Below are 20,079 nucleotides of genomic sequence, written 5' to 3'. Positions count from 1 at the left end.
ATATGGTAGTTTACTATAAACTGACCAAATGAATCAGGAAGGGATTGCAGGATCAGATCTATCTGCAGTTCCTTATGCATGGACATACTGAGCTTCTCAAGCTCCTCGAGGTCCTTGATCATAGTCAAACAGTGATCGTGGACAGACTGCCCCTCGCGCATCTTTGCCTTGAAGAGCCTCTTGGACACTTCAAAGCGTGCAGTGCGGCTCTGCTCACCATACAACTCTTGCAGGTGAGCTAGTATTTCCCTAGTAGTCTTTATGTTCTCATGCTGGCATTGAAGTTCGTTAGTCATGGATGCCATGATATAGCACTTGACCCTAATATCGTCATCAGTCCACTTCTGATGCGTCTCACGCTGATCATCAGTAGGACGTGCTGGTAGCCTAGGGATATCATTCTCGAGCACATACCCTATTTTCTCACAATTCAGAACAATTTTCAGGTTCCTAAGCCAGTCTTTATAGTTTGTTCCGGTCAGTCTGTTGGTCTCAAGGATTCGGGTCAAAGGGTTTGAAGCTGACATTGTGATCTGTAGAGAGTAAAAATTCTAGTTAGACTTTGTACTTGAACTTAATTTGTTCTAGGGACTTTTAAAACAAATATGCTCCCACTATTTTCTCGAATCCCTCATACTCCCCTGATGGAGAAACGAAAACCCTACGCGACTAGAATTTTTAGTGGGTACTGCGGTCTCACCGATTTACATGCCGCCTCACCTAACAGTTATTGGTGACATATAAATGGATGAGTGTACAACTCTTGTACAATGCTTCTCAAGCAAATTGCAGTGGTACTTGGTCTCTAAGTCATGAAGACCTCACCTAACAGTTATTGGCCCCATTACTTAGTTAAGTCAGACCCACCATATAACCGCAGAAATAAAGTCGTCATTGGGTCCTCACCTAACAGTTATTGGTGCCCAACCCCACCTTTACCCCACAACATCTCATGTCTAATAGAGAGGTCCAGTCCCCCGATGCAACTTGCCCACTGTGTCCAGCCGAGACAAATCAACACCAAAAAGACCTTAGCAGCTCTACTACGGTGGAAGACCTATGGACTCAATATTGCATAATCAAGTCTTAGTGTTTGCAACTTGAGTTCTTCATAAGAGGTAATCGAATAATTGGCCAGGTAAGCAGGTGGGAGGCTCCCCTTACTCAGAGAGTAAGGTCCTAATTAAGTAACCACCTTATAGGCTTGCCTAGACACCAATTAGATCAATTAATCTAATATGACTAACTCATGTTGGTTCACCCTCGACTGATTAGGGAGGTTTCGATTTAGGTCTCACTCGATCGCGTATTCACATCTCATGCAAATATAAGTCTACCCGCATAGACATAAGCATTAAACATCCAGGCATTTATCAAAAATAAAATTAAATGGTAATGATCATGGATCCAAGATGGGGTCGTTTTACAAGCACATGCACGTCAATTGGTTTGATCGTCTTCAACTCTTGACTCGATCTTGATCCTCTAGGTCCAATTGTGATCAACTCCTTGATCCATCTTCAATCAACCCTTGATCTTGATCCGCGCATGTTGAGCTTGTTGATGTACATATCGATCAACCATCGACGTGCAACACACATCACAGTTTACATCCCAGATTGCTTTAAAAATTAAATAAAAATAAAAATAAAATTACAACCTTTTTCATTGAGACACGCAGGTCTCTAATACATGAATTTAAGATGCACGCAGGCATCTGAAAATTAAAATTACATGCATCACAGAACATCGCAGAACATTTCAGCACATTCAAAGGGTCTATCCATGATCATCACCATATGCATCACATGCATAAAAAAATTATTTTCAGATCTGTAATTTAACTGATTATATCATCCCATGACTTGCTGATCATGCATGATTTGATTCTAAACATTTGTAATCACATTATTAATGCATTAGAATCATTAATCTAAGCATCCATTAATTAGTATGCAGAAAAAACAGCAAGCTGAAAATTCTGCATACTTAATTTTCAGCAAGCATAATCCCTTAAATTTCAGATCTAAAATGCCTTGAAAAATTTAATTCTAATCTTAATCTACATAACCATGGCTCTGATACCACTGTTAGGGGAGTCTCCACTCCTACATAGGATCGGTCCTATTAAAAATAGGGTGACACCCATGTATACCTATCAGAGCACGCATCTCTATACGCCTCCGGACGGAGAGCCACGCTTCGTCACACGATCACGCGTGAGAGTTTCCGGAGATCGGTCACAACTCTTGGACCTTTGCTCTAATACCACTGTTAGCATCCCACATATGCCATGAAAATTTCGAATAATTTTCAGATTGCAGCGGAAAAACTATGCGGGATCCGTTCATCGCATGAACGTATTTTAAAACCATTCGTTTGTAGATAGATTAGAATTAAATTATTTTAAACCATTTTAAAATCATTAAGAAGATCAGATCTTCACCTTGTGCGGGTAGATGGTCTCCGCAAATCTGATTTACGTGGATTTGTAGAAGGTTCGATGGAAGCCGCACACGCGTCCGGCCTCTACGGGTATCCACACGAGGTAATGATTCGATCGAAGCCTACGTATCTCCCCGAGGTGCTAGCTCCCTTGCAGAGATGGCTTTTGATGGCTGAAGTCCTCCCTTTCAATCAACTCTTGAATGCTTAGGGAGGAGGAGGAAGAAAGATGGATCAAAAAGAAAAAGAACAAAACACTTTCAGCCTTTTCCTTTTTGTTTTTGTTGGAACCAAGAAATGGGAGGAAGAAGGGCCACCCACGCCTCCCTTTCTTTTCTTTTCCCTTGCGGCTGAAAGGAGGAAGGAAGAGGGAGTTTTCTGCCGTGAAAACCAAAAAAAAAGGATTAGAAGAGGGGCCGAACCCCTCCTATTATTTCTCCATGAGATAAGGATGAGCTCCTAATTTTTAGGAGCTCACCCTTATCTCCTTAATTCGGCAGCAAGGAGGGGCTTACGCCCCTCCTTTTTCTTCCACACACTTCCCAAGGGGAGGGGCGTGGGCCCCTCCCTCATATCCCATTTTATTAGCCATTTAATCAAATTAAGTGGCAAGATGGTTTGGGTTCATTTTATGAGTCCAATCCTATTCAAAATAGGATTTTATGAACCCATTTTAATTTCCTCCTTATCCTAATCTAATTAGGATTTAATTGAACCATGACTCTATTGAACTCTTCAATCCTAATCCAATTAGAAGTCATGAAATTAATTAGATTAAATTTAAAATTAATTAGGACTTAAAATAATCCTAATCTAATTAGGACTTATTAAATTTCAGCCCTAAGAAAATTAGGACTTTAGAAATCCTATTCCAAGTAGGATTCTAATTTAATTTGAAATCCTAATCCAATTAGGACTTCATGAATCCCACTCCAAGTAGGACTCATGATCAAGTCTAATTAATAAATCTAATTAATTAAATTAAATTGCAATTCGATTGCAATTAATCCTTCTTCTAACCACTAACTCTTAGCGGGTTTTCATTTATTAATCTAATTGATTATTTGTGATTCCTAATCACATTCAACCATCGGATCGGTCAATACCTCTAATGTGTGTGACCCCATAGGTTCTATTCTGACTGGTAGTGAGATATATTACGATCTCTATCATAATATCATTGAAAACTCCTTTCAATGGGTTGAAACAATTTCAACTCAACTCATCAGGGTTCATCGACCATCAAGATGATCCCTGTGAGTCTCACCATCCACCAGTGACACCTAGCAGTATGTAGTGGCCACCCAGCAGAATAGAATGATGAACCTCTAGGTGCAGTTATTGTATGATACAGTCCTTCTATCGTAGATCCCTACAGACCGGAGGTCATGGATAACTCGTCAAACCCCGTCGTTTGTCATATGTCTAGATTTATTCGACTTGAGTTCGATAGTAGAAAACTCTTTCTCCACTTTATATTATTGCCCTGGCCAAGGTCTTAGAACTCAGTCTAATAAATCACATAGGATCACTCCTCTTCTATCAAGGTCGATAGATTCCATGTAAGTGCATACCCTACTCCTACAGTGAACTTACTGTAGCCAATCTACACTACAAGGACCCATATGGCTAGAGACCATGTATACGTGTAGTCAAACTACAATAACCTCACTGTGAGTAGCCGAAGCACCGCAGGTCAAAGGACCAGTCATACTACTGCAACATCAAGCAAGTCACTGACGAGTGGATAGACATCCAAGTGACTTCTTGTCTTGGTCACGCTCAGTACCCTTGTTCTCTAACAAGCACCTGCACTCTCACTTCAGTGTCCCTACACTGTGGACTCGAGTCTCGTCCATCCATAAGGAAAGCAATCTGTGCACTGATCGGATCGATCACCGTCCTCGTGATGATCCATTGATCAGGAGCATTTAGAAATTAATCACCAATGATACATGGCTCAAATTCTCAACTCTTGAGAATATGTATCATCATCTTATTAATTCCTTGGACGATTCATAGACACATAAATAATATGAATGAAAAGATGCCCATTTATTATTCAATAATAATAAAGTCAAGTACAAATTTATGTCCCAGAATAAATAATATGTCTGCCAGATTGGCTTCTAGGGCATACATCTAACATCACTCTCTTAGCACGCTTGGCCACCGCTCGGGGTCCCATTTTCACCAAACCCTTTCTTAGAACTTGATCTATTGGCTTGGCACTACAAGAAAAACAATTTTTTCCGGCATTTTTTACAGCCTTTACTGATGCTAAATAGCGTTGGTAAAAACCCAGCCGACGCAACGGAAAGTGTTGCAAAAGCATCGGCGATACCTGAGTAAGAAAATTTTTTCCCGACGTTTAAGGAAAGCGTCGGCAAAACTTATGCTTTACCGACGCTTACCGAAGCATCGACGTACGTTGTTTGTCCGACGCAATAAAGTGTCGGCTTAAACTCCAAATTGGGATTGCTAGCTTGGTTTTTACCGATGCTTAGAGAGCGTCGCCTAAAGCCTGTTTTTACCGACGCTATGAAAGCGTCGGCGATGGCGTGCCAGCCCGTGCCAAAGAGGTTTTTAACGATGCTTTAAAGCATCGGGAGTGGATTTTTTTTAAAAAAAAAGAAAAACAAATGCATATTAAGAAACATATCATAGCAATATGAACCTGCATTACATTTACATCAAGACAAACATTCAGATCATTCGAAACATTCATATTGTTATATAAGATTAAATTTACATAATAAGTTTAGTATTACAATGTATTTTGAAAAATATAAGAAAGATACATATAAAACTCATTAAATAACAGTCTAAAAAATATCAAGGATCAGATTCAGCCCCATCATCATCTCTGCGAGCTGTTGAAGTATCAGGAATCTACAAAAAAAAAAAGAAACTTTAGAAGTTAGGAATATGAAAATCATTAACTCATGCAAAATAATAATTATGTAAAGTCATCAAATACGTATAGTTATTTACCTGAGGAGGAAGAAATCGCTGTAACATAGATGAAATATGCTCAAACTGAGACTGCAAAGTTTGTTGGTTCTGCTTTAGCTCCGCCAACTCTGCCTGATGGCGATCCTTCATATCTTCAATTGTTGTCCGAAGTCTACTAAATTCTGCATTGCTACTGCCTTCTCCAGCATTTTTTGTATACATGCCTACTGCAGACAACTGAGTTGAGGTAACTCCAACGCCATAACCCCTCACTCGACCATAATGCTCTGGGCCCAATAATTCAGACACGCTCTGAAATAAGAGCTGTTGCCCTGTTCTATATCTCTCAAAAGAAAAAGTCAAATTAATGTATGTCAATAATAGAACTAATAATAATATCGTTGAAAGATTCAAAGATGAATACATACAACTATATCTCTTGACTCCTTCCGAACAAAACTGCCATCTCGGTGGGTGTGAGTCATCTTATAAAACTCCACCTTACCAAGCTCCCTCCCATTATCATCCATCTACAACAAAAAGTATATTGGCAAGCTAGTTATCTTGATACATGCTATATGATAGAATAGTTAAAAATAGTTTCAAAGAGTTTCAAAAAAAACAAGGATTTCTTAAATTACTTTCTTAGTTGAGTGCGGTGGATGCTTTCTTAAATTACTTCAATGAATTAAACTATAGCAAGGTGAAAGATAATGCAAGAATAATCATAAGTGAAGCTACAACACAAATACCATGATGTATAGTGGTTTGGTGCACCCCAAGTTACCTACGTCCACTCCCCAAGCGTCCCCTTGGAAATTTTACTATAATTTCTCGGATTACAGTAGGATTGTTTTCCGGGCTCACAATCCAAAACCTTTATAATTGATTTTTTGGGCGCACCAATAAACCTCAATGTTGGTTTTGCGGGCTCACCAACAACCTACAATGTTGGTTTTACGGGCTTACCAACAAACCTTACAATAAGAGTAATAAGCCAAGAATGAAGCTCCTAAAAGAGCAAATAAAGCAATTATAAACTACAAAGAAGAGTTTAGAGAATGTTTATTGCTTTGGAGGAGATATTCTTTTCTTTGTCAAGCTTGCTTCACTTCACAAGGGTTGGTGGAGCTATTGATGACTCTTTGAAATAGCTCAACCACTTTCTTTTGGTTCTTAAGATGAAGCAATTAAATGAGGCTTGCTTTTCTAGGATTTTCTCTTGAATGTGCTTCTTGATTTTCAAAAGATGCCTTTCTCTGATGAATAGTGCCTCTTAAATACTTTTCCAACCTCTAAAGAAATTTTTCTATCGTTGGAATGGAGAAAGTAGCCGTTTATAGCCATTGGGGACTTAAAAAACAGTTCTGCAGAACTAGCCATTGGGCTGTCACCCGTGCTGGGGTCGGCTCAAGTCACTGTTCATCATGCTGGGGTCGGCCCCTGCTACAGTGGGGTCAGCCCTCTCAGAAAATCCAGAAGCTTGTTTTTTTGACTTTTCAGGCTGAGGTCGACACATGCTTTCTTGGGGTCGACCCATGCTACAGTGGGGTTGACCCAAGCTACAGTGGGGTCGGCCCTCTCAGAGCTTCCAGAGATATTTTTTTTTTAAAGTTCTCAACCTGAAGTCGGCTCAAGAAAGCTTGGGGTCGGCCCTCTCAGTAATTTTCAGAAAGCTGTTTTTGCAGTGGCTGAATCTGGGGTCGGCTCCACCTGGGGTTGGCTCAAAGAATCTTGGGGTTGGCCTCAGTTACTGTTCATCTATGCCATATATGCCAGGATGTGCCAGAACATGCCAAAATATGCTAGGGTCGACTCCATCTCTTTTGGGGTCGACTTCTACTCTGTGCCAAGTGTTTCAAAGGCGTACCAAATGTATCGGGATTGACTCCAAACTAATTGGGGTCGACTCTAATCATGATTGTCTGCATCTTAGAGTTAGACTAGAACATATGATCAATAAAACATATTCCAAGTAAATTAGAATGTATGCACATTAGAATTTCATACCCTTAATCATGAAAATTATAGTTTTGCCCTTTAGAGTATACTTTACTTGAAACTTTGCCGAAATAAATTTAAAAAGCTTTCTATCATTCTCTACTATAAATTTTATCTCGTTGTTAATCTTTGAGAGTTGTTTTGACCATATTTTTCTAATGTATCATGAATGTATCGAGGGTGTGCCATTCCTTAATGATGTATCAAGTTAATTTGCATTTCTAATTTGATATGGCCTCAATGGTTGTGTTAATCATCAAAATAACATTATCATCCTCAGATACCATTTGTAACAACCCAGGACCTCACTCAAAATGGCTAGTCGAAATGTATTATTTGGGTTTCTTGATCCTGTATAAGTATTCAAGATCTACCCAACGAATAACCGATGTGGAACTAAATATACGCCTGCACGAGTCCTCACAAGGCATCTCCTTTGAATAAGGATACTCTTGAGAATTTCTTTGCGCGAAATCTTGTATGTAGAGTGAGTTCTCTTCCGCATTGGAGGGCATTGCACTCTAAATTCCATGTTTTTCTTCGTGTTTTGATTTGTAAATGCCTTACAGATCAAGGACATGTTATGGACTACTTGTCTTTTTGTTGCATTGCTATTATAACTATAATGAGTCTGGTGTAACTTCTACCGTTGGAATGCCCTCTGCTTATAATATTGAAATATTTAAAATTCTGATATCATGGTATCCACTTATATTGTTGCATCCTGTTGGTATAGCAAAATAATTCATCTTAAAATTTGTTTTTATTATTGTTATTGTTGGGGTTGAAATTTGGCCTGAGGGTGACCACGCCGGAGGAATCCAAGAAGCCGCCGGCTGGGATGGAGAAAGGGAGCCACCTCCTGCGCCCCAGGTACCTGCACAAAGCTTTGGCCAGGGATTCCGGCGAAGGCACTCCAATGGCTAAGTTAGAGTTGATCTAGAGTTTAGAAAAAAATTCTGAGTGCCTTTTATAGCCTCCTTTGGGCCTTCCACTATCTCCTTTTTATAGGGTGAGGGTCTTGGCCGTTACTTGAAATATCGGACCGAGCTGTGATCAGCTATCCATTAGCTGGAGGCGGCATGAATCACGGAGGTCAATCCCGCAGGTGGAGGATTCGGAAGATATCTTTTCAGATTTGTTTGAATATGGATTCTGAGGACCTGCGGGATCTTCGATAGGATCAAGGTTGACAGGGGCGAGGTCGGCTTGGCCTTGAGCCGAGGTTAGCTTGGCCTTCGGCGGGCTTCGAGGCCTGGCCTGCTCAGCTCTAAGGTCTGCTCGGCAGGAATTGGGTGGTTACATGCTGGAGTAGGACGATCCATTTTGCCTTCCATCAGTTATCATTAGGTATTCGACAGATTGTGGTATGTTTCGCTTCTGTATAGCTGAGTGGCAAGGAGGGAATGGGTAGTATGAATTCATCGAGCACCACCTATCATTAGTTGATAGACAAAAATAGCATGGCTGGTCTTCCTTTCTCATCGAGTTCTTGGTTATTCCTCTAGAGCATGCTATGACCTGGAAGGATCCTTTGAGGAGCCAATGGGAAGCGATAGCCTTCAAGAGCTTTGGCAGAGGTATAAGGTTGACATTGCCATCTATAGTCATATCCACAACTATGAAAGAACATGTCCAATTTACCAAGTAAATATGTTATCGGTAATTGGGAATTCCATTTTGTTAGTCCAAATACCATCCATGCTAGCATGAATACAAATCCTTCTTACAGGCACCGACTACTTCAAACTATACTAATCATGTTGAATCATTTACAATTTAGCTGTTTCATTTATTTTAGTTTTCCAGTGAGAAGCTGATGGTTCATAGATTTGTTCCCCACTTTTCTTATATAATTCCTTTCTTCTTTTTATTTCAATATATCGAGTGCGACTATTGGGCCCCAGATGGGCCGACTTGGATCAAAGCCGGCAGCCCATCTGGAGGCCACCACCTCCTTCTTCGAAGAGGAAGAAGGGGGGAAAGCTGCCTGGCAGAAGGAAGGCACAGATGCTCGGCTGCTAAAGCGGTTACCACCACCTCCGAAATTCCCCTATTTGTAGGACCCTCTCCCCGTTCTCCTCCTTCTTCCTCATGGATTCCTTGAACCAGCAATGGACGTGCTGGAGCAGGGGTGGTCACAGCTACTCCTCGGAGCTAGGTAAGCTCATGATCATGTTATTTTTTTCTACTTTTCTCTCCCCTATTTTCGAAATGAAATAGAGGAGGTACTCTACAGCTCTCGGCCGCAGCCGCTGCCGGCTCTTGAGTGGGGGCCGCAATCGAGCTAGAGTCCTGTCCCCTTCTTTCTCTTTGGTGGGGCAGAGGGTTTCGGTGAAGAGAAGAAGGGAGACAGAAAGAAAAGAAGAAGGGAAGAAAGAAAGAAAAGAAAGAAAGAAGAAAAGAGGGAAGAGGGGACTCATCTGTATGTGGCCGCAAGTGTCGCCGGCATTGCTGGGAGTGGCCACAGACGTCGGGGGAGCTGCCGGCCTCGGCTTGGCCATGGGCGTAGGCCGCAGGCGCGACCGAGGGCCCCAAGGGCTTGGCTGCAGGTGCCGCCGGCCGTGGCTCGGCCCCTCTCGAGCTCGCTCTCCTTCCTTCACGGGATAAGAAAGGGGGAAGAAAAAGAGGAGCCGAGAGACAGGAGAGGAGAGAAGAGGAGAAAAAAAAGAGAAGAAGACAAGAAAAAGGAGAAAAGAAGAAGAAAAAGAAAAAGGAAAGAAAAAGAAAATAAAAAGAAAAGAAAAGAAAAAAAAGAAAATACATAAATAAATAGAGAGAATTAAGATAATAAATAAATTTTTTTAAATAAAATAATAAAATAAAATAATAAATAAATAGATAAATAATATAGATGTTAAAATAGAATTAGGAGAGAGAGAAGTCACTTTCAGGGCGTACCCCCTCTCTCTACATGATAAGTAGTTTTGAGTTAAATTGGCCGATCTGGATTTGAGGTTCGTTGGCTGAAATTAGGATTCTGGGAGCGAATCGAGGTAAGTAACCCTGACACAATCTTATTGATTTTAAATTATTGTTTAATTGTAAGTATGAAATAAAGAAAGATATATTTGTTATGATGTATTTTTACAAAAGTAGGATCAAGCATATAATTACATGTGATTCATGAATTTGATGAAATAGCATTCCTTCATGAATATGTGATTGGGTATAATTATGTTTATGATAGATTGCATGGAAAATGAAGTTTGCAGCATGATCATGGATTTTACACATTATGATGCTGTTATTCATCTTTCAATGTACTTCTGAAGTAAGATTTATAAAAAAACATGATATGATTTAAGAACTCGCAGATTGCTATGTGTGACCTCCGTCAGTGGGTAACAATAGCTCGGCATATAACCCCCGCTAGTGGATAATAGTAACTTGGCATACGACCCCCGCGAGTGGATAATAGTAGCTCGGCATACAATCCCCCCTCGCGGGTAATAGTAGCTTGGCATATGACCCTCGCCAGTGGGTAATAATAGTTGTAAAAGCCTTGCCATGAAAATAAGAGCGGTCATAGCTGCACTACCATATGAAAGTACAGATTTCAAAGCATGAAATAATGGCAAAGTTTTATGATGCATAGTCATATTTATGAACTCGTATGATTGGACATGCATTGCTTTATGACTGTTTTGAGTATATCATCTATGAAATATTTTTTTTGCTATAACTGTTATATTCTCCAAATGATGCATTGGCATATGAATTATTACGCTTGGTCTAATAAGATAGTACATGGTTACTTTTTGAGCCACATAGCTCATATCCCTCCTATTGTTTTTTTTCTTCAGATATATAGGGTTGCTAGGAGCAAAGAGCCTGAAGATTTTTGGGTTGAAAAATTCATTTTGGATGTGTAAATTTAGAGCTATGTACGGTTCTATTTTGGAAAAACACTCTATGAATGAAATGTTACTTTTATATGAATTATTAATGAGGCTTCGTGTTACTGTGAATAGTAGCTTGCAGTAGCACGGCCATGTCACATAGAGTGGGTAGTTAAGTCTCGAAAGGGTAGGTTTAATCATGAGTAAAAACTTTAAGTTTTAATAAGGAGAATGGGTAGTTAAGTCTCGTTCAGTTAGATTCTGCATAATTGTAAAAATAGAAAGATTTTATTAGTTATACCATTGATTAATCATGAAAATTGATTAATATAAATATTTTGATAGGTGACAATGAGCAACAAAAAGAAAGAAGTTAGGGCTAATACAAATCAGTCTAGGGACGTGATTGTGATTGGAAAATTGTCAAAGCTTAGGTTAAGATCACTCGGGATTGTGATAGAAAAACTATTAGAGTTTGAGGTTTAAGATCATTGGGGATTGTGATAAAATTGGAATCAGATCTTGAGATTATGATAAATTTTGGACATGACAAAAAGTAGCAGAATTAATTCAGTCCTTAGATGTAAGGTCACTAGGCAGTGTGATAAAATGTAAGTATTGGATTTGATATTCGATGAGTATGGAAGGACCGGATAAATTGTTTTTGGTCATGATGAGAGATGTTTGACCTAAGGCAAGTGTAGGAAGGTTAAGCATGGCATAATGTATTAGTTGGTTATATCGTACCGTGTTTATTGGTCTATATATGGTTTAAATGACTCGAAAGTTTAAAATTGATATGGATTTGGATGTGATTATTAGAGTGGAATTTGTACATAGATCTGTCATAGTATTGGAGTGAGCTAAGAAAAATTTTTCATGGTATTATAAAGGATTGTTCTTCGAGGTTAAATCTGTATGTGCATTATATTTGGTATTGGTATACTTGGATATTGCAAATAGTTGTATTTCTATTAGTGGATTAAATTCTTAAGGCCATAGAGTATGCCTATTGATGGGGAAATTCTAGTTATTTGAATTTCCATATTTGGATTGGACTATTAGATCTTTCTTATAATTATTGGAGACTATTGGATGCATTAGTTTAAACTCAAGTCTAGGTTTATGATTTGATCAGGAATCTTTGTCATTGAGTGGAGAGTGGAGACTTCAATTTTGAGATACTTATTGAAATCGGAATGTTAGCAACTGGGCTTGTAGCCAAAGTGTGAATAAGCTATTTTCGGAGTCCTCCCGGTGGATATTTCAGGATATGATTAATTGAATTTTGACCAAAATTTAGTGCTGGAGGATTGATCATGAAATATTATCAAACAATGTAATTATTTGTTTATTACTTAATTTGGAAGTTTATTTTGATATGGGGGTACATTGTAATATTACTTCTAGCTTGATGTTAATTATTTTGTGGCAAGTTTGAATTCCTTCGTAAGAAGTTGTTTAAGATTTAGGCTATGAAAGATTTTTATGATACCTAATTAGAATATTCTTCGAGATTTGAACATATATGTGGATTATTAAGATTGTGGAGATTTTTCTTTTTATTTTTTGAGAGAATAGACTTGTGTGATACAGAAAGCAAGAAGATGACTTCAGCAGCTTGGCGAAGAACCCTAATAACAATTGAAAATTCAACACACCATCAGGCGGCTTTTGGTCTATATGATGTTGAAGGTTCTTTGGTTGAATTTTGGAGGATCAAGCCCTCATTGTTTACATTTACTGACCACTTCTGGATTTCAGTTGCATCCATGCTTGATGTTCTATACCTATATTTAGAGATGTCAGCTTCTATTTTCCCATGCTTGATGTTTCGTATCTTGAGAGCTGTTTCTTATAATGAAGTCTCTAACGTACGTAAATTAGATTGGTGGTGCTCCCGCACTGCTATATTTTTTTAAAATAATTAAGATAAAAAAACTCTTTTCTTGTTTGGTGGAGCAGATAATTTTGTAGGCTTAGGATCTGATATTTTTCAGAGGACTGTAATAAACTAGAAAGGAATTTTTTTTTAATAAACCTCTGATCTTCACCTTCTATTCATTTCTTGCAAAAGAAACTTGGCTTATACAACCATTACAAAAAGAAGTCTAAGAGACTTAAGTTCAAACAACTACATTAAATAAAGCATTACATTTTCAAGACAATTTAATTCAATCTAAGGACTTTTGTTTCTTCAAGAAAGTAAAAGGTAGTTTGGTTTAGAGTTCCAACAATGCCTCCCCTAAACCAAACTTGCTCTTCATTCCCAGACTTGCTACACTTTTTGTGAAAACTGATCCCCCAAGTGGTTTAGTAAAAATGTCAGCCTTTCGTTCACTAGTCCTGCAATACTCAACATGAACAACACCTTCATTCACCAGCTCCCTCAAGAAATGGTATCGAAGTCGAATATGTTTTGTTTTTCCATGAAGAACCGGATCCTTTGAAATTGAAATAGTTGAACTATTGTCACAGAACAAGGTTGTTGGACCAGTTTGAGCATGATTGAGATTTCCAAAATTCCACGCAACCAAAGTAGATGACATCCTGCAAAAGAAGCAGCAACATATTCGGCTTCTGTGGTTGAGAGTGCAACAATAGATTGCTTCTTTGAACACCAGGCTATTGCTCCACTTCCGAGATCAAAGACATAACCTGAAGTGCTTTTGCTATCATCAACACATCCTGCTAAATCGCTGTCAGTATAGCCAACAAGGTTAACTAGCACATTTGCTTGATAGAAAATACCATAATCAAGAGTTCCTTTCACATATCTCAGTATTCTTTTTGCTGCCTCCCAATGATTAGAGAATGGTTTCTGCATAAACCTACTTATCAGACTTACAACATATATAATATCAGGCCTTGTAGCTGTCAAATACATTAAATTTCCAACCAAACTCCGAAACATAGTTGAGTTGACTAGCTTCCCTTCACCATTTTTGCTCAATTTCAATCCTATTATACTAGGAGTTGAAACAGGATTTGCATTCTCCATTCTGAATCTTTCCAAAATCTGTTTTGCATAACTTTCTTCAGTGATAAAAATTCCATGCTTGGATCTAAAAACTTCAATTCCAAGAAAATGATGTAGTTCACCCAAATCAGTCATTTCAAACTCATTCTTCATTGAGTGCTTAAAATCATTCAACAACTCTAGATCATTACCCGTAAAAATAAGATCATCAACATAAAGACTTACAAACATGAAGCCTCCAAGTGGACTGATTTTAGTATAGAGGGTGTGCTCCAATGGACATTTCTGAAAATCATTCTTCTCGAAGTAAGAATTGATGCAGTTGTACCAGGCCCTTGGTGATTGTTTCAGTATGTATAAAGCTTTTTTCAGCTTGTAAACTTTATCTTCTTCTCCCTTTTTTACAAAACTAGGTGGTTGTTCAAGATAGACTTCTTCCTTGATTACACCTTTAGGAAGGCTGATTTCACATCCATTTGGAAAATCTTCCAATTATTTTGAGCTGCAAGGGAGATCCACAATCGAACTGTATCGAGCCTTGACACAGGAGCAAATACTTCTGTAAAATCTTCTCCCTCTTTTTGCTTGTATCTCTTTGCTATAAGTCTCGCTTTATGCTTGTTGATGGAGCCATCCGGATTCATCTTTGTTTTGTACGCCCATTTAACACCAATGGATTTTTTCTGTGGAGGAAGATTTGTGAGCTCCCAAGTTCCATTTTTTTCATTGGCTGTTATCTCCTCTTTCATGGCTCTTTTCCATACTTCTTTCTTGTTTGCATCATCAAAAGAGATTGGATCTTCTCCTGCAAAGAAAGCAAAAAATACAGAATTATCATATTCAATAGGTTCGGTGGAATCTAAGAGCTCCTGCACACTTCTCATTTTTCTTTGAGGAGGATTTAATGAAGAACTTGATGAAGATCTTAGTGAAGGAGAAGAACTTTCTTTTTCTGAATCATCTTCTCTATTTGAAGAGATTGGCTGCTCAATTGCTTTATCTTTCTTTTCTTCAAAACTTGAATTTTCATCAATTCGGACATCACTGCTGATCATAACCTTTTTAGTCTTTGGATTATACAGCTTGTAGGCTTTACTCCTCTCACTGTATCCAATGAAGTTGCGTGCTAGGAGATTGCCGAACATTCCCTGAACTGTTTGAACGAGCTGCCCGCTTTTCTGACTTATTATCAAGTTTGTTTCTCTTGGCCTGTGGAATGAGTGCATAAGCAACACTCCCAAACACCTTTAGATGTTGAACATCAGGCTTTCTTCCATACCAAGCCTCATGTGGTGTGCAATCTTTCAAGCATTTTGTCGGGGAACGGTTGATGAGATAACCTGCACAAGAAACAGCCCAAAATTCATTTTGTAATTTTTTTCTTTTGAGCATACATCTCATACTTTCTACAATAGTTCTATTTTTTCTCTCACTTACACATTTTGCTGCGGTGTAAAATGAGCTGTTAACTCATGCCTTATGCCATGTTCTCTAAAAAATATTTCAGCATCATTTGAGATGTATTCACCAGCACGATCAGTCCTCAAAGTTTTAATACGAAGCTCGGTATAATTTTCAACTTCAGCTTTAAAATCTTTGAAAGCTTGAAATGCCTGAGATTTTTCTTTAAGAAAATAAATCCATACCTTCCTTGAGAAATCATCAATGAAGGTGATAAAATACCTACTACCTCCAAGAGATTCAGTTGGCATATTTCCACAAAGGTCAGAGTGGACAAGTTCCAATGGCCTTTTTGCTCTCCAGGATGAATGTTGTGGGAATGGATCTCTGTGTTGCTTTCAAAGTTGACATGTTTCACAAATCTCTTTAACTTGGTCAATTTTAGGCAGCCCTCTAACCATCTCCTTTGTTGACAACAGCTTCAAACTTCCATAATTCAAGTGTCCAAACCTTTCATGCCATAGCTTGGAAACACTTTTATCAACAGCAGCAAAAAAAGATAAATTTGTGATCTCAAGTTTGAGAGGAAATAAGTTATTTGAAGCCACACCAATTTTTGCAATAATTTGGCTTCCCTTCAATATAGTGCAAGCATCACCATGCATATGCAAATCATATCCTTTCTTCATGAGATGACCAGCACTAAGTAAGTTACTTTTCAAACCAGGAACAAAATAAACTTCAGCCATTTTCTCAACATTTCCAGATTTTGTTTTAAAAGCAATCTCACCAACAGCTTCAATTTTATGAGTACTAGCATCACCAATTTTTACTTCACCACGATCAATTCTGGATAAAGTAGAAAACAGATTTTTGTTACCTGTCATATGCTTGCTAGCACCACTATCAAGGTACCATACTTCATCAACCTGGCTGTCATGAGAAGCAAACATTAAGGTTTCTTCATTCTTGCTTTGATGAATAAGGCCTGTTTCATTTTTCTTGTCATCCGCTTGTTTGTACCAACAATATATCTCTTTATGTCCTGGTTTGTGACAATAGTTGCATTCAAAATAGCCACGTCCTCGGCCTCTTTGATAACCACGACCTCCTCTTCCTCTTTGTTGAGACTTGAACTTCTGATCTTCATTGTTGTCATTCTGATAATTATCATTGTGCTGATTATTTCTGCCTCTTCCACGAGAACTAGAACCACCATATCCTCCGAAGTTTTTGCCTCTGCCACGGTTGGATGAGCCACGGCCTCCCATAGTTGTAACTTGGGATTTGAGAGCTTGGTCAGGTTGATGAGGTGAGGGAAACAACAAGTTAATCTTCACTTCATGGGCTTTCAAGACTCCTTGCAAATCTTCCAAAGTCAAGCTTTTGAGATCTTTTGTTTGCTCAATAACAGTAACAAGACTAAAATATTTTTCTGGCAGAGAACGAAGGACCTTTTGAATGATCCTAAGATCATCCAAGACTTCACCATTCGAGGCCATTTGATTTACAATAGAAGTAACTTTTGTAAAATACTCTGCAACACTTTCATTCTCCTTCATTTCCAGTTTTTCAAACTCTGATCTCAGAATCTGAAGTCGAACATTTCTTACTTGTTCATCTCCTTTGTATGCCTTTTGCAGAATCTCCCAAGCCTGCTTCGAAGTTTTTGCTTTACAAATTTTTTCATACACCACTTTTTCTATTGCCAGATTAATTTGATTACGAGCATCTGTGTCCTTCCTTCGATTTTCCACCAAATCTTTCTTTTCAGCATTACTCAATGCTTCTTCATCTTCAGGCTCAATGAACCCTTTATCGACTATATCCCATAAGTCGAATGCTTTCAGCCAAACTTCAAATCTGCTGCTCCAATAATCATAATCTTCTCCATTGAAGGTATGTGGGAACGGAGTGGAAATATTTCTGGTTGCCATTTTTTAAAAAATAGAGCTCTGATACCAGTTTGTAGGCTTAGGATCTGATATTTTTCAGAGGACTGTAATAAACTAGAAAGGAAATTTTTTTTGATAAAACCTCTAACCTTCACCTTCTATTCATTTCTTGCAAAAGAAACTTGGCTTATACAGCCATTACAAAAAGAAGTCTAAGAGACTTAAGTTCAAACAACTACATTAAATAAAGCATTACATTTTCAAGACAATTTAATTCAATCTAAGGACTTTTGTTTCTCCAAGAAAGTAAAAAGGTAGTTTGGTTTAGAGTTCCAACAAATTTTTGGAGGCCTCCCCTCTGCCTTAGTCGGATAGTTTAATTCGTGAATAAGTTTTTTTTTTTCAGATATTTGATCGGAGGAGGGGTAAGTGGAGGAATGAGAGTGCATAAGTTTCCATAGAATTTTTGGATTTCATCAGTAGAATAAAATTATCCTCCCATTTTTGGTGTATTTTAAACCTAAATAGGATAGCATTGTAATTGGGAGAGATAAGCCCTCTCTATTCCATGAAATAATCCAAAATAATTAATTTTTTTGACTTACCCAATTAGATGCTATCGTCTTCGTTCTTGAGCGCTAGGGGGATGGATAACCTCTCATCTACCCCGCTACCAAACAAAGCCTTAAAGATTACACAATATAACGCCTTTATAGTCCTTCATTTGACATTAACTCGCCACCGGCTCTTTCTGGAAGCTACCCTCCCCAAGTTGCAGGTTAAATCCAAGTCGATATGAATTCTCTGGGGCATAACGTTGACGGCCCTTCGTCCTTACATGGCTTTATTCCTTCTTTTCCAACTCATTCTCGACCTCATTCGATGGTGATATCTGTTATTATTTGGGAAGCTTCCATATTCATGCAGAAGATGGCTTTCTCAATCCTCCGGACCAGCATTGTAGTCAACGAACTCCTCCCTTGCATGCTATGATCGGAGGGACCCACTTGATACCAATGCAGGGCATTCCCATTGCACAATGATTGTGTTTAATATTTATCAGTCATCTTTAGCTTGGACTGGTTTAATATCAATATTCACAAAACTCACAATCATTGAGCAATAGCTCATGCTTGTCAAGGGTCAGAATATCAAATTCTTCAGCACTACAATTTTGCATGTGTTATCAATGCGACGATCAAGGAATTGATAAAATGCAGTTGAGATGGCCAGTTTAATGGAGATGAATGAAGAATATATCTCTAATGAAGGAACCGGAACATCCTATATTGTTGGAAGCTTTAAAATACATAGAACACCTATAATGCTGGTTGACAGTGGTTCATGTATTTCATGAAAACATGGTCGCTACCGCTATGCATGCATTTATTCATTTACTTATGTACATAGCATATATTTTTAAGAACTACGAAAAAATTAAATTGTTTCTTAGCTCTAAAGAAGCCCAATTGAATCTATGATCCAATACATATATATTCTGGTACCAACAAAGTATAGGTTGTGAAATAATAATGCGTGCACTGCATCTGAGACCTCTGGCACCTTGTGATTTGGAACATTTGGGAAAGGAGCCTCACCTAGAGAAAATGACAGGCTGCTTGAACTACAATAGTAGCGGTCTTGTTTGGCTAATATTTGTGTCTCTAAACTCCCTCTTCCATTCAAGGTGCATATCATGCGCAACCTAGCTAGCAATGTCCAATACGGTATACGAACTGACATTTAAAGCTACAATTCTAATGCATTAGAATAGATGTTGAATGCACCCATAAGGTTAAAAAATGAGAGTTGGTGGTTAGCTTGCATCTGAACAGATGTCATACATCGAATCCAAGATTGATATAATGGTGCTAGCTCCCATGGGATATTATGCTAATTCACTGGCATGCAGTTCAATCCTTACCATCCTTGGTTCTGCCTATGCTTAATTAGAAAAGTTGGAATTAGTACACGAGAATGGATTCTGACCAACAACATATGCATAACAAAATGATAATCTTCTGATTCAAGCCTCATCAAAGCACAGGACATATATTAAGGGCATGTTCAGATGGTGGGTTATATTATCCAACGATATGGACTTCTCTTGCCCTCAGGCTTTTGAGGATTCTCTTTTTTTTTTTTTTTCCTAATGAGAAGGAGGCTAAACGCCACCAACTTTTTTGAGAGACATATATGAGCGACATCATTTAACTACCTTACCGGATCGAGCATAAGTTTTTCCATTTCACTACATCATTTAAGAAAATAATAGATATTATAAAATAAAGCATCTAATAGTAGAGCATATTAAAACAAGTCATAAAGCCAATCATATACGCATAAATCATTCATATTTTATAAATATGGTTCCAAGTTCGTTTTGCAAATAAATTCATAAATCAATCTTATGTCATTTAGCCATATCATAATTCAAAATATTGCTCATAGATATTTGTGCTATGGTCACTTTATACCCGTGACAAGGCATGTGTTCGTAATCGCCAAATATTTTTATTTCGTATGCCAACTTTATACCCGCCAGTGGAGCTTGTGTTCG

General features: G+C 38.3%; 1 pseudogene; it reads left to right on the top strand.

Annotated features, from left to right (window-relative positions):
- LOC120110698 overlaps positions 1-9,464 on the top strand; it is a 29,651-nt pseudogene extending 20,187 nt beyond the window's left edge.
- Positions 9,465-20,079: the final 10,615 nt, after the last annotated feature.

Source organism: Phoenix dactylifera, chromosome 4, assembly GCF_009389715.1.
Source record: "Phoenix dactylifera cultivar Barhee BC4 chromosome 4, palm_55x_up_171113_PBpolish2nd_filt_p, whole genome shotgun sequence".
In the NCBI taxonomy this organism is placed as follows: domain Eukaryota; kingdom Viridiplantae; phylum Streptophyta; class Magnoliopsida; order Arecales; family Arecaceae; genus Phoenix; species Phoenix dactylifera.
Note: the sequence above shows the minus strand (reverse complement) of the source record. Positions and strands in the feature narration are given on the sequence as shown.